The sequence below is a fragment of the Dermochelys coriacea genome, chromosome 10, assembly GCF_009764565.3.
Source record: "Dermochelys coriacea isolate rDerCor1 chromosome 10, rDerCor1.pri.v4, whole genome shotgun sequence".
NCBI lineage: Eukaryota > Metazoa > Chordata > Testudines > Dermochelyidae > Dermochelys > Dermochelys coriacea.
Window position 1 is genome coordinate 43,867,801 of NC_050077.1, and position 14,870 is coordinate 43,882,670.

Sequence of the window (14,870 nt, forward strand, 5' to 3'; positions counted from 1 at the left end):
GGGAGTTTCTTGAGCAAATGCTGTTGTTTCTTTTGGTAACTCTCAGTGGGATCAGAGGGTAATGGCTTGTAGAAAGTGGTGTTGGAGAGCTGCCTAGTAGCCTCTTGTTCATACTCCGACCTATTCATGATGACGACAGCACCTCCTTTGTCAGCCTTTTTGATTATGATGTCAGAGTTGTTTCTGAGGCTGTGGATGGCATTGTGTTCTGCATGGCTGAGGTTATGGGGCAGCGATGCTGCTTTTCCACAATTTCAGCTCGTGCATGTCGGCAGAAGCACTCTATGTAGAAGTCCAGGCTGCTGTTTCGACCTTCAGGAGGAGTCCACCCAGAATCCTTCTTTTTGTAGTGTTGGTAGGAAGGTCTCTGTGGGTTAATATGTTGGTCAGAGGTGTGTTGGAAATATTCCTTGAGTCGGAGACGTCGAAAATAGGATTCTAGCTCACCACAGAACTGTATCATGTTCATGGGGATGGAGGGGCAAAAGGAGAGGCCCCGAGATAGGACAGATTCTTCTGCTGGGCATTCCTACAACTACAATACCCACCTGCTGAAGTGAAGAAACAGATTGACAGAGCCAGAAGAGTACCCAGAAGTCACCTACTACAGGACAGGCCCAACAAAGAAAATAACAGAACGCCACTAGCCATCACCTTCAGCCCCCAACTAAAACCTCTCCAATGCATCATCAAGGATCTACAACCTATCCTGAAGGACGACCCATCCCTCTCACAGATCTTGGGAGACAGGCCAGTCCTTGCTTACAGACAGCCTGAAGCAAATACTCACCAGCAACCACACAACAGAGCCACTAACCCAGGAACCTATCCTTGCAACAAAGCCCGTTGCCAACTCTGTCCACATATCTATTCAGGGGACACCATCATAGGGCCTAATCACATCAGCCACACTATCAGAGGCTCGTTCACCTGCGCATCTACCAATGTGATATATGCCATCATGTGCCAGCAATGCCCCTCTGCCATGTACATTGGTCAAACTGGACAGTCTCTGCGTAAAAGAATAAATGGACACAAATCAGACGTCAAGAATTATAACATTCAAAAAACAGTTGGAAAACACTTCAATCTCTCTGGTCACTCGATTACAGACCTAAGAGTGGCTATCCTTCAACAAAAAAGCTTCAAAAACAGACTCCAAAGAGAGACTGCTGAATTGGAATTAATTTGCAAACTGGATACAATTAACTTAGGCTTGAATAGAGACTGGGAATGGATGAGTCATTACACAAAGTAAAACTATTTCCCCATGTTATTTCTCCCCCCCACCCCACCCCGCACTGTTCCTCAGATATTCTTGTTAACTGCTGGAAATAGCCTACCTTGCTTGTCACCATGAAAGGTTTTCCTCCCCCCCCGCCCCCCCCCCCGCTACTGGTGATGGCTTATCTTAAGTGATCACTCTCCTTACAGTGTGTATGATAAACTCATTGTTTCATGTTCTCTGTGTGTGTATATCAATCTCCCCTCTGTTTTTTCCACCAAATGAATCCGATGAAGTGAGCTGTAGCTCACGAAAGCTTATGCTCTAATAAATTTGTTAGTCTCTATGGTGCCACAAGTACTCCTTTTCTTTTTGCGAATACAGACTAACACGGCTGCTACTCTGAAACCACAAGAAGTGAGACACAGCCCTGCCCTGAGGAGCTGCCAGTCTGAACACTCAAGGCAGACACGGGATGGGAGGGGACACTGAGGCAGCAAGCAGGGAAGTTACTTTCTCAGGGTCTATGGCAGAGCCAGGACTAGACCCTGGCTCACCTGACTCCTGTTCATGCCCCTCTCTCACACCAACAAAGGGTTACATTATAAAAAGAGAATTGTTTGAAACAAGATTGATGCGGATTCCTCTGCAGCTCACAATCATTCCATGCCAAAGACTGGAGCTAGGGACCAAATCCTCAGCTGGTATAAATCAGCAGAGTCCTATTGACTGATTTACACCAGCTGAGACAATCTGGCTTTAGAATTATAAGCATCCTTGGCACAAAGAGACTCATCTCAAACCCCATTTAGCTACTCTCCTGCCCTTTGGACGTCTCCTTTCCCATTATTGCTGTTTCTGTGTCCACTCTCCTTTCCGCTCAGCTTCCTTCTCCTGGGATGTCTCAGCTTCCTGCTCTCCCTCTATTGCCCTCCCCACCCCCGCATTCAAATCAATAACAATATCTTTCTCTAGAGGAAAGGACCAGGCCTAGGAGGTGCATGGATTCAAATCTGGACTCTACTGGCTCTATCCTAGGTTAATATAGGTCAACCCTGACCTCCAGCAACCCTGCTATTCCAGACCTCGCTTCCCCCACAATGTGATCGAACCTGGGACAGTAATACTCCCTCTTATTCCAGTCCTGGGTCCCCCCCACAGCTTTCTCAGTCCTGTCCCGTCCTTTTTCACACCCTGCTACTCTCATTCTGCTGATTGAGAATCTCACTCATTTCACAAAGGCTACTGCACAGCCGTCAGATGTCAGATCGCTGCCGACTTGCACTGAATCCAAACACGTGACCTAAAGCTGCAGCACATCAAAACCCCTTGCCAGCTCCCCGAGATATCTAGTCTCTCTGTGAGCATGCACTGCTGAACACTTTAGCGAGCTGCAGACTGTGGACATTAATAAACAGACAATTATTCCAAATGTGCACAGACAAAGCCAGGATTTTGCAGGAAGCCCCATGCAGCAAGATGGGGGAGGACAATGCTGTCCGTGGGATGGAGTGGGAGGGGGTTATACAAAGCACACGGTCTCGGGAACCTACCGAATGTTCCACTGCGGAGTCAACAGCTGATGAAAATGCAGAGTCTGTCAGCCAGAGCACTTCCACGCAGCTGACCTCAGCCGATGAGCCTCATATGAGGCTGGCATGTGATCCGGCAGAGCTGAGTGGAGGAAAGCCTGGAGAGTCACTCACCATCATGAGCCCCTCTCAGAACACATCCCCCATGGCCTGCAGCGGGCACCTGTCCAAGCAGCCCCTAAGATTCTCAGGTGCAGAGGGCTCATTATGTTTGTGCCACTTGTGTCCGGCTTCGAGGCTGCCCTACAACAGTTTCCCCTGGAATACGCCTGCCATATTGCAGTGCACAGATAGCTCAGTATAGGCAGCTGCTTCTGGTGGACACAAAATACCCAGTCAAGTTCTGTTGTTTTAATAGTGGAAAAGCTTGAGGTGGGTTTGCTGATTGTCCTTTTCAAGTGAATGGTCACTGGTACCCAACTGAGCCCTGGAGACCAGAGTAGAGCCCTCTGTTTACAAAGCCAAACAGGTGCAGCCTAGACAGCAGCAGTGCCAGCTGTCCCACATTGCCCACCAATCTGCAGAGACTGCCTCTCGGTGGAGGAACTCAGCTGAGTCCCCATAGCCCATTCTGTCCATGCTGAGAAGAGGCCCAACTCTGCTGATGGGATCACCTGTCCACTGGGCAATGAATGAAGCCTCCAACTCATTTCACCCAATCAGCCATCAGGTAGGAACAACTTCCAGTTATTACCAGCCTGCGCTAGATTCAGGCCAGTGACCTTGGGGGTAAAGGGCCTGCACCCCATCTGCACTGTCTCACCTAGACTCTAGCAGTAATAATTAGGAAATGCCAGGTGGGCCCAAGCAGGGCAGTAGGTGCTTTGGCAATACCTCCACTGTCACGGTTTCGATTTGTAATTGTAACACACACTGCTGGGTAGGGCACTGACACCAGGGACTGAACCTGGCCCTTCTGGATCAAGCAGCATGAGCCTCTGTGGCCTGAGCTAAAAGCTCCACCTCTGTTAGCCAAGGCTGTAGCTGGCTCATCAGCCACTATACATGGCCTAGCCACCATTAGTGGTGATCAGAATGCCACTCCAAGTGGGTGTGGCTGGCACAGTTATCAGGTGGGGCTTCCCAGGGTTAGACTAAGGGGTCCCAGGTCCCAGCCATGTGCCTCAGTACAAACTCTAACCCTTACTCTTAGAGGGTTGCAGTTAAACCCTGGAACAAGCCCCACACTTAACAATAGAACAATTCATTTATCTAACCCAGGCAAAGCCAGGAGCAGACCCAGACTAGGATCTCTAGCAGGGGTTGCACAGACTCCCATGCCCCCAGCACAGCCTGCAGCAAAACAGCTTTTCCCCCTGCCACACCACACCTGGCTAGATATGCACAGGCTCTCTGCCCCATGCCAATGCACTCCTCCCTCCATGTGGGACATCCTATTTATCCATGTGCTCTGCTCTGCTGCTGGCATGTGATATGAGGTCAGAATGGTGTGTCAGTTACGTGGTCTCAACTGTCCTGTCAGCTCCAGGCTGAGAGTTTACAAGAGTTCCCTTTTGCCAGCAGCTGGCTCTCCTCCCAGCAACTTTCTCTCTGCCCTAGCTCCGGGCTCTTGCTTCTCCTTTGTTGCACAATCCAAGGGCAAAACCACCCCTGGTACTGGTTTTGGATTCAGAGCCTAACCCCTTCCTAGCAGGGTAATACAAGTGAGGGTATTGGATTTCCAAGCAGCAGCAGCCACCAATGAAATGTAATTCAAGAAAGGGACTAGGAGGGAAAGTGTGAATTAAATACAACCAGAGGAGAGAAAAGAAAAAGCAGATCCATAGACACTAACAGCCAAGGGTCTGAGAGTAGCAGCCGTGTTAGTCTGTAGTCGCAAAAAGAAAAGGAGTACTTGTGGCACCTTAGAGACTAACAAATTTATTAGAGCATAAGCTTTTGTGAGCTACAGCTCACTTCATCAGAATGCATCCGAAGAAGTGAGCTGTAGCTCACGAAAGCTTATGCTCTAATAAATTTGTTAGTCTCTAAGGTGCCACAAGTACTCCTTTTCTTTTAGCCAAGGGTCTGGAATCAGTGCACCTGTCAGTAGCAGGACTAGTGGCAACCTAGATAGACCATTTTTGACAGGTTCTTGTGGCCTCGGGGTGGAGAGACAAAGAAGTGGGTGGTGCAGAAGGGACAATGGAGCTGAAAGACACTCAGTGGGCAGTGATGGTTGTGTAATCTTCAGTTTGATGGCTTAGTTCTACAGCTGTGGGTACATGCTTGGATGCTGCGAATTGCATTTCAGCTCAAGGCAAGTATTGCTTTTTCATTATCTCTGCATGGAGTCACCAAGAGAACTTTTGCTGAGAAACACTTGCTGGTTGACGCCTGGTATTGGGTGCAGTAACCTGCAATATGCTGACAGAAGGCAGGAGCTATGTGGGCAGAAGAAGAGAGCTGGAGGATCTAAATGGCTGAAGGATCAGTACATCTTGCTTCCAATAATCAAACTCACCCAGTGGGAAGGGAGTTCTTCCTTGGTACTTTTAAAGGAATTTGTAGCGGATTCTAGGGCACAGTTTCCAGGTCTGGCCAAGATTTTCAGAAGTGACCAGTGTCTCAGTTTGAGGGCCCAACTGGAGACACATTAAAGGGGATCTGATCTTCAGAAAGTGCTGAGCTCCCACCCGCTGAAAATTAGGCCCCTTTAAAGTGTCAAGTCAGTCACCCAAAATCCCTGGTCACTTTTGAAAATCTTGGCTTAGGTATTTTGTGCTTGTTACGGAAAAATTCGTCAGCATGAAGCCTCTGCACCACTTACACCTCCAAACCAGGCTTACACAGGACTTGAGGAGCATAGGTCTTGTGCAATCTCCCTGCTGAGCAGGGGACTTTACCCTTTAATGAAGATCATATAAAACAGTGAGCATGGCCAGCAGAGAACACAGCTCCCGGGCACATAAAACTGAGTGAAAGAGGGACTCTTCTCATAATCATTATTGTCTAGCATGTGTGATCAGTCGATCTCAAAGCACACTTACAAAGAAGGCCAGAATCATTATCCCCATTTCATAGATAGGAAACTGAGGCACTGAGTGGGGCTGTGCCTTGTGCAAGGTCACCCAGCAGGCCCATGGCAGAGCCGGGACTACAGCCCAGCTCTATTGAGTACCAAGCTGGCTCTCAATCCAACAGGCCACACTAGAGAATCAAACCCTAAGTATCCAGAAACCTTGTGCTTTGGAAACTCTCTACATGGCTCATCTCACTGTCTTTCTTAGTGCTAGGGAACATTTTGTGAGTGCTCCTGCCATGGTCATAGCCACCTTTGGATGAGAATTTCCTTGTGCATTTGACTGGAGAGCTATGAGATTGGTTTTTTGCCTCCTTTTCCTCCCGTTGCATTTTTCTATGCTCAGCTACATTTATTCCTGTCCTTGTTGGAGCATGTTGGCTAATGAAGCCGCTGCATTCCTGCCCAGACTAGGCACTTCAGCTCATAGAAACCGCACACACATAAAATTCTATGGCTGGATTTCACCTGCTCATGAACACACTTTCCAGGGCCATCATGGGGTCTGTGCTGCCTTCCACCCATGCAGAAAACCAGCAGAGGACCTCATTGATAGAAAGTCCACAAAGGAGAGGTAACTGCACCAGCGAGCAGCTGCAACGTCCTCTGGATGCTTACAAGTGGCCAGGGCTGCCCCAGAAAAGGGTGGTATTGGCTAGGAAGCAGGCAGTGGCGATAGCATGCAGTGACTCAATGGCTGGGGAAAGACTGGTAAAAAATGGAGCCTGCAGAATGCCTGTGAAGAGCAACATTATTATTACCATCCTGGATAAAGAATCCCCTGCCAAAAAGCCCATCAGTAATGGGTACAGAGGCGTCAGATTCCATGGGTTGTTTCCATCTCCCATCCAGCATCCTCAACACCCACATCCTACTTCCCTCCAGCCTTCAATTCACCACTCCAGATTTTCAGTTCTACCCCTTCCAAGCAATCCTTCCAGGCAGCTCCCCTGCCATTGTACCCCCACTTCATTTACCTGCTGGGCCCTAATCCTTAAATCCACCCACTTGCTATGCTGCAAAACCCCTCACCCAGAGCAACAAATGGTGGTCCTTCCTCTAGCCTTTTCCCCTGTTAACCAGGGTGGGAACACCCCTAAGTTCGCAGGAGCAGACAGCAGGTGGCTTCACAGCTATTTTGACATCAGAAACAGGGAGGTAAACAGGCCCAGTTCCTTTGCAATGTCTTGCCACTATAACCCACGGGTATGCACTATGTGTGGTGCTCTGTCCCCCTGGGGTCTGCCGGTTCACATACAGATGCTGATGAATTCACCCCAGGCTTGGCTAACAAAGCTGGCCCTTTACTTTCAGGCAGCTCCAACCCTGCGGCTGCTGCCCCACCCCAGGGTGTGGTGTTACATCACAGTTTGCAGAGCTGACTCATTCAGTAACATTTCCCTTCCACTGGAGGAAGGAGGCTCTAAACTTTTCTTCTGTGCTAATTTCCCTATGGCTGCAAACAGCTTTTTCCATTCAGAATATCCCGTTCCAATAGAGGCCCCTTTGAATTCTCAGCGGGTGAAATTCGTCCCTGTGCAAAAGGTCAGCACGAGGCCTAGGCACCACCTGGACTGGGCGTTGCGATACTTTATGCACACTGGCAGGCAACAGGCTCTCGCAACATGATGAGCATCAGTTTGTCCACTGGCGTATTTTATTAGGAAAATGTCTGTGCTCTCAGTGGTTGTGCTGGTATCATTTTTCAGAAACCACAGATTGTTGCACGGTTTGCTATCATCATTGTCATATTTATTTATGGAGGCTCCTAACAAAATCTACACAGGAATGGTAGATCTCTATTATCCAACACACTGAGGCTGGAAATGTACCTTCTGCTTTATAGAGAGGAGACAAGCTCCATGCCCAACAGGTCTGCAGTCTAAGGCAAGTACTGCAGGCATGCAGAATATTGATGATGGACTGAAAGATTGAACTGTTGTCCTATGTCTTTTTCTTTGGGGGTAAGTTTTGTCTTATCTGGTCCCTGTTACCAAGTGCCTCAAATCTTTAATGCATTTAAATTCACAACCCCCGTCAGGTAGGTTAATACTATTATCCCCCAGGCACTGAGAGATTATGCGACTTGAAGGCCACTCCATAAATCTGTGATTCCTCCTGGACCCAGCAATTGTTTTAAGTCACAGCCTAACTCTTGCTTCAGCACCTGCCCTCTCAAAGGCAAGGCTGGAAGTCTCATTCACTAATGGGACTAACACTTCCCCCACTTGATTTTACCATCCGACAAAGGCACGGCCCCAAACTACAAATGCTAACCCAAAGCTCCCGCAAAGCTTCCAGAGTGAGTGACCCTGACCAAGCAGAGATGACACAGCCCTTTCCTCCACCAGTCACAGTTCTGCCACTGAGGGAACAGACAACCTGGTCCTGATCAGAGAAACCTTCTTGCCAAATTTCAGAGTAGCTGCCGTGTTAGTCTGTATTCGCAAAAAGAAAAGGAGTACTTGTGGCACCTTAGAGACTAACAAATTTATTAGAGCATATGAAATGAGCTGTAGCTCACGAAAGCTTATGCTCTAATAAATTTGTTAGTCTCTAAGGTGCCACAAGTACTCCTTTTCTTCTTGCCAAAGCAATTAAAAAATCCTCAGATCATGAAAGGCTGCACTGTGCTGCCAATGGGTGTCACCAGGCTGCATCCCATCTGGAAGCACTGCACTGGCTGGAGTGCTGCACCTCCCGAACAGCAGCCCCATCAAATGTCACATTCTCTGTGCTGCAATCAGTCAGGCTTGGACTCTAGCCATCTTCTCTGGCGGTTCAACTGTCACAGGCCGTCAGTACAGCACAGCAACCTATGAGAAAGAAGCAGGAGCAGATGGGTGGACAGTTGATGACAAAAGATGACTCATCTGTCCTTCCAGGCCATTGATGGAGTTGGTCTGCCACTTGCTCATGGTTCATCCTGTGAGCTATCTGAAACTGTGTGTAAGAAACCATTTGTTTCCTTGTAACCAGGAAGGTCACTGGACACTACTCCACTCTGTCTCAGCTTTTCATATAGGGCCTATCAGGATAACATATAAGGGCTGTGAAAGGCCATGGACATGCGCAATCTTATGGGCAGGGACTTGACTTCTGTTACTACCTGTCTGGAAAGTGTCGACCACACTACTGGGGTTATAAAAATGAAATGTGATTAACTTCATCATGACGCACCCTACCCATGCAAAACACAACAGTGTCCTGCACTCCTTACCACCCTCCCATCCCTGGCAATGCTACTGATAATGCACTCCACCATTCCAGAAGGCTTTCCCTTCCTTCTCCAACATACTGAAAAGCAATGAGTTCCCCACCTTCACCAAACACACACTACAGCACAAAACATTAACTGCAATCTACCATATTTTTGCATCAACAGAGCAGTACATCCTTATCTGACTGTCACAAATTCCATGAATTCAGGAAGTTATTCTGCTCCCACTTTACTTAGGTTGAAGTTAAAGTTTTGGTATAGAGAGTGAGTTTGATGAGCCCTTAATCCTCCCTTTAGCTTAGTTGAAAAAGACTGTTCCTATAAAAATGCTTAAAATATTGCAGTAGTGCGGGAAGTATTCTGATTGAGGCAGCTGCACCCTTTAGTTCGCTGTGAGCTCTGGGTGACAGGAGAGTGCCCACACAGCCAGGGGATGGTGATGTTATCTTTATAACCAAGATTAAAGCAGGTACAGGCTTAGTTTGTGTCAATATCTGGCAGCAGAGATAAAGCCTGCCATCTGTGTAAAACACCCTGTGGGCCCAGTCTGTTAGTAAAGACCTGGGACCAGAAGGAAGGGTGGATCTGAGGATTGGTCTAATCAATGATAAGATGCTAGCATGGGCTACTTTCTAAATCTTCCCCTCCTGTCTCCCTCTTACTCTTCCTCTCTTCCTCTACCTCCCAGTGCTTCCCCCTCTCCAGCTATGGGGACATAGAATTCTCCTTTTGAGGACAGGAGGCAGGTGGGGACTTCCATTCAGAGTGCCTCTTTGTTTCCTGCAGGAAAGCTGGGAGACCCACAAACTCCCCACCCAGGCCAGACTCCTCCAGCAGATCCTACTTCACATTCCTGGAGAGTTCTCACTTCACCAGCCAGGGAAGAGATGGCAGGAGAGCGAGCCCTCAGGGAAAGGCTCCCCCAAGCCAAGGAAAGAGAGAGAACTATAAGAGGGGCCCTTCATTGGCTTTTAGCAGAGGAAGAGGGATCATGCACCCATGTACTTTAATCCCTGCACATCAAACAATGATGGAGTAAACTCCTCACAGGGGAAGCACCTTCCTGATCTCCTTTCCTGGTGGTTGGCTCATGCTCTATAGCAGGGGTGGGCAAACTTTTTGGCCCGAGGGCCACATCTGAGTGTGGAAATTGTATGGTGGGCTATAAATGCTCACAGTTCCCGGCCAATGGGAGCTGCGGGGATGGCGCTTGGGGTGGGGCAGCGTGCAGAGCCCCCTGGCTGCCCCTACGTGTAGTAGCCAGAGGAGGAACATGCCGCTGCTTCCGGGGCCGCGCAGAGTCATGGCACGTGTGGAGTAGGGCAAGTCCCGGACCCCACTCCCTGTCGGAAGCTCAAGGGCCAGATTAAAATGTCTGAAGGGCTGGATGCAGCCCCCAGGCCGTAGTTTTTCCACCCCTGCTCTATAGCACAAGGGTTCATATCTCTTATCCATTTTTATGCTATCTAATGTAACTGCAGATGTTGTCAACATTGTAGTCTGAGGGATACCGGAATGAAAGGGTCAAGGCCACAGAATCTTAAGGGTCTAGCTGGACCCTGATTCCCCACCATTCCAATACAGAAACATTTTGTCTCACTTTTCAGTCTCTCAGCCTCTTGCAAACTGCACCCAGCTGTAACCAACCCAGCTGCTGGGGGATGGAAAGAATATTAATATAATCATGTACATTTCTACATAACAAAATCATATGAATCATATAAATCAAGTTTTTTGATTGCTACGAAGTTCTTGGCTTCCACGAAATCCTGTAGCAGTGAGTTCCACTGGCTAATTATCTATTATATGAAAAACTATTCCTTTCTATCAGGTTTAAATATGTTATCCTTCCATTTCATTAGAGAGCCCTTTCTTCTTGTGTTATGAGGAAGAGGAATTAGAAGCACTCGATTCAAACTTCTCTACTATTCATCAGTTTCTACACTTTTGTCGTGTTCCTTTATGTACCAACAGACTGAGACATAAGCCTTCTGTTCAACATGGAGTGATATTCAGGGCTCCTAGTCACGTAGGGGTTGATTATTTCTGATCAACAAATATTTATGGCTTAGGACACAGGGTCCACAGGGGCTCAGAGTAAAAGATTTAGGCCAAGGATTTTAAAAATAGGAGCCTAACATTTCTAAATCCATGTTCAGGTTCCTAAATAAGTGGCCTGATTTTAAAAAGTGCCGAATATCTAGCAGCTACCATTGAAGTCAATAGTTGCTCAGCATTTTTGAAAATCAGAGCATTTATTTAGGTGTCCAACATTAGACTCCTATTTTTGAAAATATCAACACAAGTCCTCAGTTTATGACCACAACTGGATAACCCCAAGAAAGCGGGAACTAGGAGGCACTTAAATCACTGTTCTAGGACTGAGGAGATCTGGTATCTATTCCTGACTCTGCCAATGACCGCTTGGTGATCTTGGGCATGTCATCTAACTGCTCCATGCCTCAGTTTCCCCATCTGTAAAATGGAGATAATGATATTGCCCCCTCTTTGTGAAGCACTTTGAGATCTACTGATGTAAAGTGCTATATGGTAGCTAGGTAAAATTATTGTTTAAGCATGTTGCTTTACAAATAATAATACCTAGAGCACTTTTTATCTATTGATACCATTATTTACCCAAGGTAACCCAGCATGTGTCACTTTCATTTCTCTATTGAGGAACCTATGCTGCCCCAGGTGCTTTGTGGTCTAGAACCCCTGAGTTGGGGGGTGACTCATGTCAGCCCTTAACTGGGCATATGGGTTTATACTTTGAGAAAAAATAACCCATCTCTTCTTGCTCTCATAATGTGCCTTACTGATCCCAGCCCAATGAATCTGTGGTGATATGATGAACAGGAAGGAGCTGTCTGCTGTAGGAAGTGGGTATGCTCCATTACTCATCATGATACATGAATTATTTCCAGCTCTGGGAAAAGACAATTTTCAGAGTAGCAGCCGTGTTAGTCTGTATTCACAAAAAGAAAAGGAGTACTTCTGGCACCTTAGAGACTAATAAATTTATTAGAGCATAAGCTTTCGTGAGCTACAGCTTGAAAGCTTATGCTCTAATAAATTTGTTAGTCTCGAAGGTGCCACAAGTACTCCTTTTCTTTTTTGGAAAAGACAATGTGACCTTAAAACCAGAGCAGATGAGTCACAAGCTGCTGCTACTGCTGCTCCATCACTGCAAACTCATCCTCTGAGTCTGCTGGTCAGAGACACACTCATTCTTGCTGATACCAGTCATTATCAGGGCTAGCCTCCCACCTGGCAGGGCCCCAAGCTCCTAGGACAAGGGGAAATTGGGGGATGGTAGTCTCAGCAACCCAGAGCCCAATCCCCCACTCTTTAGTCTTTGGGGAACCCTCAAAGGTAGCTTTTGGCTCAGCTTCCCGACTCTTTGGAGCCCTGCTGTAACCACCTATGGGGAGGGAATCTGGCCATGCATGGGGACGTCAAATGGTCATTTGTCATGCTTGGTTTTCAGCTTGCTCCCTCCTCGCTTTGTCACAGGAGTGAGGAAAAGCAACAATGGGGAACAGTAAGATCTTTGTAAACGGTTTCTAGGGCCCTGACAGACAGGGGGAGGTGCAGGGGGTATTCAGGACAGGCTTCCAGCTGGGATGTAAGGCAGCCTAGCCTCTGAGCAGGCACATGGGGGATGGGCAATGGGGTGCTGTCCCGCTGTTGGACGCACTGCAGCATGGGCAATGAGGCATAGCACCGACGCTGCGGGGAGCCCAGGCCGTGGCGGGATGCAGGGTCCTACATGGAGCTCTCTCTTGGCTGGCACACCCCGTGACAAGAGATTCTGCTGCAGCAGGGGAAGTGAAAGGGAGCGGGAAATGAAATGAGGCTGTGACCCATTTAAGAGATACTGCTGCTGCACGGGAAGCTAAGGGGCGTGGACCCCTTTAACAGATGTTACAGCATGGGGTGGGGGGTGGGGGCTGCAGTCCCCTTCAGAGCTCCTGAGGCATGGGGGTTTTAAGGGATGCGGCCCCTTTAAGAGATGGTACTGCTGCATGGGGGGAGGTAAGGAATGCGGCCCCGTTAATTGCAGCCACCATTGCCCCGTCTCTCGCAGCCCGCGTGCCGAGCGCCTTGGGCGCCTTTCCATTGGCCAGCTATCCGCGTGAGGTCCGACTACCCCTACCCCACCGCAGCTTGTGCCTCCGCTAGTGAAAAGAATCCGTCCGCCCCGCCTCCCCTAGCGAGCCAGGGGCGGGCGGCGGAGGGATCCGTAGGGCGGCGGAATCCACCTTGAGGAGCGGCGGCCGGGGCTACAGAGAAGCTGAAGCTCTCGGGGAGAACGGACGCGGTGAGGAGCAGCAGGTACCCGGGTGGCGGGAGGTTGGTCGGTCAGCGCGGTGCCGCCACTCCCTGGGGCGGGTCCTTCCCCGGGAGCCTCCTCCGTCCCCCCGCGCTGAGGGGCGCGGGATGCTGGCCGGCGTGGCCCCCCTACTGAGGCCGAAGGGCCCGCGCTGCTGCGAGTCGGGGATGCTCGGGCCGGGGCGCCGAAGCTCGTCCCTTCCCCGTGGAGCGCGCAGCCCCCGCTGCCTCGCGCGGAGCGAGTCTGGCCCTTTGTGGCGCGCGCGGGGGCAAGTGCGTGGTGGGAGCACGTGGGGAGCCGTCCTCGCACGTGGGATGTGCCGAAGCCCCACTGCGCCAGCCTGTTGTCGGGAGCGGGGGCTCCAAGAGCCAGATGAGACTATCTGGTGCGCCACGCTAACGTAACAAAGAGCCGCGTCCTGAGGCGGGACAAGCCCAGCTTCCGTTGTCAGGTTCTTTGTACTAATTCTGTAAAACTTGGCCTATAGAAAATGCAGTGTTACTTTTAAAGGCTCCGGTGAAACTCAATCCTTTTAACCTTCATTGCTTCAGTGTTGGCAGGGGAATCCACACCGGGGTGACTTTCAGTAGAGGAGGAAAGGGCAGGCTAACATATGATGCAAAGTGAGGCAATTAAGTACCTTTCAAAAGGTTTTAAACCTTGTTCCTCCTCTGTCCGTTCATCCTGTGTTCGAGATGTTTTCCTCCTATAGTGAGCTGTTAAACTAGCTTCGCTATCCTTAGGTTAGCTTTTGAATGGATCTTGTAGCATTGGTTAGGCTTGTGAGACAGGGATTATGTTGCGTTGCATACCAAGTCGGGTCAAATGTGATCTGATTGCCAATAGGAAGGGCTCTTCCATCTGCCGCAGTCCTGGAATGATCTGCGTTTCAGAGTTAATGCCATTTTGTGTAGTTGCAAGGGAGGATCTTTATAAAACATTGCTATTAACTTAACTGAGAGGTCAGTGTAAGAGGGTGATAGAATTCATCATTAGAGATGCTAGATCAGTAGTTCTCAAACTTTTGTACTGGTGACCCCTTTCACATAGCAAGCCTCTGAGTGTGATTTTCCCCCCTTATAAATTAAAAACACTTCTTTTAATATATTTAACACAATTATAAATTCTGGAGGCAAAGGGGGGGGTTTTGGGTGGAGGCAAAGGGGGGGGTTTTGGGTGGAGGCTGACAATCCTGACCCTCTCCCCTACCCCCTGCATGTAATAACCTCATGCCCCCCTGAGGGGTCCTGACCCCCAGTTTGAGAATCCCTTTGCTAGATTCTATCCCAACTTTCTCTTGCATAGGGAGGACTGAAACACAAATGCCCCCTGATGGTATCCTGAGACTGTACATGTGAAACAAAACTGTCCTCCCCGAAGCATATCACTTATGCATACTATTGTCAAAATGGCAAAGATCCCTACCCCTGGTGGGTCTACTGGCCCAATGTAACTGACAAGAAACTACTTTGTGG

General features: G+C 48.9%; 1 protein-coding gene across 4 annotated transcripts in view; it reads left to right on the forward strand.

Moving 5' to 3' along the window:
• Window positions 1–12,990: 12,990 nt before the first annotated feature.
• Window positions 12,991–14,870, forward strand: part of PKM (pyruvate kinase M1/2) — a 40,653-nt gene continuing 38,773 nt past the window's right edge. Inside the window, exon 1 of one of the 4 annotated variants that reach the window (XM_038418814.2) lies at window positions 12,991–13,383. The gene's annotated coding sequence lies outside the window, so the exon portion shown is untranslated. Of the gene's footprint in view, window positions 13,398–14,870 lie in introns of all 4 variants that reach the window. The other 3 variants (XM_038418812.2, XM_038418811.2, XM_038418813.2) reach the window with 3 other exon arrangements.